Source organism: Xenia sp. Carnegie-2017, unplaced genomic scaffold, assembly GCF_021976095.1.
Source record: "Xenia sp. Carnegie-2017 unplaced genomic scaffold, XeniaSp_v1 HiC_scaffold_22, whole genome shotgun sequence".
NCBI classification, from domain to species: Eukaryota; Metazoa; Cnidaria; class Anthozoa; order Malacalcyonacea; family Xeniidae; genus Xenia; species Xenia sp. Carnegie-2017.
The window spans coordinates 1,057,851-1,061,197 of NW_025813485.1; positions in this window are offsets into that span (position 1 = coordinate 1,057,851).

Here is a 3,347-nt window from a genome sequence, read left to right on the forward strand (position 1 = left end):
TTTACTTATTTCATGCGTTGTAAATATATATGTGTATGTATGGTTTTAAATATCATTCTGTCTGAGGATGACTTTGAAATAAAGTCGAAAATTCACAGTTTACTTCTCGTCTTGTTTTGATTCATATTTTGCAATCTCAAGATGTCTTGCTTCTTCGGAATTTGTTTTATATTATACTTCTTTAAATTGTCGGCTGGTCATGGTTTTTGGTCTATAGTCAGTATATTAAAGTAAATGGTTTGAACCCGGGAGTATCGCTACATGTTTGTAAATGTCGATCGTCAGGTTGGTATAGTCCTGAGAAGGACTGTTTTTGTTGTTGTTGACTGACGTTTCGACAACCTTAGCGGTAGTCATCTTCAGAGTCAAATGAGGAGTAAACGTCAGGTTAGCCGTATCTGTTATCTGGTTCTTACGCACAGATCTGTGTTCTTACGTCATTGTATTGTGTGTACAGGAAATGTGTATTGTCATTGTGAATTAGTGTGAAGTGAAATATTTTATTTTTAGTTGTGATGTGTGATTTAGGTGTGATGTTTTTAGTTGTAATGTGTGGGTGTCAATTGTGAATTGTCATTGTGATTTGTGAATCAGTGTGAAATGTAATGTTTTTAGTTGATCGTTTGTTTGTATTGTGAATAAGTCGTTTGTAAGGTGCCGGTAATTGCTGTGATCTGTTCAGGGGGGTTTGTTCCAAGTTGGTATACCAACTTTCTAATGTAAGCCGTTGTCTATAGTCAGTACTGTAAGTAATGCATTTTGCCGAGTCCCAGTCAATGTTGTGCTTTGAGATTCGGTGATGTTCGGCAATGTGATTAGTTTTGTCTTGTTTCTTAGTAGCTCGTTTGTGTTCAGTAAGTCTTATGTTTAAGTTCCTGCCAGTTTCCCCGATATAGGAGGCGTGGCAGTCGGAGCAGTTTATTTTGTATGGACATACGTGTCGCACATACAGATTTAAAATCGCAGATTTAAAATCACTGAAACAAGGTCTTTCAATTTAGCTAATAAAAAAGGAGGGCTAAAATTCTTAATATAAACGCTTTAACAGAAAGCAAGTTATTGACATATTTCGAAGTTGCTTTTATTTCACTTCCTCCTTCAATCTCAAAATTGGTCTTTGGAATAAATGGGGGGGGGGAGGGTGCGTCCCCCTCAATTCCCTCCCTGGCGACCACACTGCTCGTAGCATGAAAACAAAGATTGTAGAGAGCTAGTATACCTAAATACCGAGGTAATGAGCTCTGTTGTTTTGATCGGGTGAACTATACAAGGCTGATGCACTTGTATTTAGTCCAGTCGAGTTATCAGTAATTATTTGCATTGTAATTATTTATTTATTACTCAGTTTATTCTGATTACCGTAGTTTGTTTGTAAATTAAATGAAAGCTGAAAATGAATGGCATTATTTTTCTCTCAAGTCTTTTCGGTTACAAATATTATTATGTGGTTTATTTACAACCCAAACGGCAAAAATATTTCTGGGATGCTTACCGATAAAAAAAACCAAAAAATAGCTCTAATTACATTATTACTGTAGTAGCTTCGCTTTTAAAAAACGCCGTTGTCAAAAAAAATTGTTTTTGTTTGACCAAAAAATTCATCATGAAGATTCGTTTGATCGTTGCATTTTTGCTCCTGTACGACCATTTGCATGTTTTTATTTGCACAAAAAGACAGGCCCCAGCTGGAAAAAACTTGAAACTCATCTACCGGAAATTTAATGCCAATATAGCCATCTATTGCAATTATATGCTCTGTAATTAGATTACTCTTTCATACCAAATATGATTGGTATTATTTTAGCTACTATCAATCTTTGCTAATTCACGTGATATGCACCGATGTCGAAACGTCATGCACGCTCTGAAGACTTTTTGTAGTTGAATGGTGATTTTATTAAAAGACCAAAGCACAAGAACAATGTATCAACGCCAAGAGTAAGCAGGTTACGGGTCATGTAACAGCACAAAAAACAATACTCAAACTACGTTTAATTTAACGTCTACCATTCTACCTTAATTCATTTTCATCACGACTATCAACAGAACGACCAAAGTTGCATTTGATTTTATAAAGACTGAATTTTGGAAAACTCTATTATTAGCAAGATTTGAAAATAGGAAGCGGTTTTTATGTTTGTCAACTATTTCAACATTCAACTTTATATTGAGCCACATTTTAATTAAAAATACGAGATAGGCAAAAAAATCGACAAGCAATAAGTCAATAACCGATATTTAATCAGAATATAAAACCTGAGATTGAGCTGTGGTATAGAAATATGACACCACAGACATGACATATATCCACATTTCATCCGTAAGTTATGTTAACAGCTCTAAAGAGGTTTTTAGGCCCGGTTCAAACGTCGCATTTTACATGCGCCGAATCAAATGCGAGAATTATGTGCATGTAAAATGCGACGTTTGAATCAATTAAATTCGACGGATTTTAATTTAATGCGACTTTAGTCGCATATTCGACTGAGTTAGTCGAATATTCGACGGAAATTCGATGTTGATTCAAACGTCGCATTTTACATGAGCCGAATTTAATGCATAATTTATTTTAAGATATTTCTGAGCAAAAATCAATTATTTCCATGCTAAATGCCATGCGCAAAGTTGTAAAAACATGGCGGCGGCGAGTGATGGTAATGGCCCTTGTATTTCGTGCACAAGTTTAACAAAATACACTTGTTTAAAGTGCAAAAAATTTATATGTACAAGGAAAGTTTCCTCGAGATACACGAAATGTTTTTGAATCAGAATAAATACTCCAAACTTTCTTCCACCAGCCGGAATTTCTATCTTGTCTTCGACATGATCGATAAGGAGGGCTACGTATGAAGGCTTTTTGACCAATTAACGGTAGAAAACATGGGAAATTTGCATAAGCTGCCGTCTCGTTTCTAATAGTTTATTTGCTGTAACATGCATCAATATTCGTCTTTTCCTATTAACACGAATCATATTTGAAATGCATAAACTCAACATTTTCTGTTCGCCATTTTAGGAAATTAGTACAAGAAAATGAATAAACTATGAAAAAGTGGAAGCATAACTATAATAAATGCGACTATTAAATTCGACGTCTGAATCAAACTACGCATAAAACTATTTTAGTCGACTAAAACTCAGATTTGATTCGGCGCATGTAAAATGCGACGTTTGAACCGGGCCTTAGTTTCATCATCAACATGAGTCAAAACGGAACGAAAGAAACACAGCACTGACATTTAAAACAAATAAACAGTGAAATAAAACATTTTAGTCATTTATAAGAAGTTGTCAACAGTCTGGGAGAAAATAGTTTCATGTAGTCTGTTTTGCAAAAAAAGTACAAG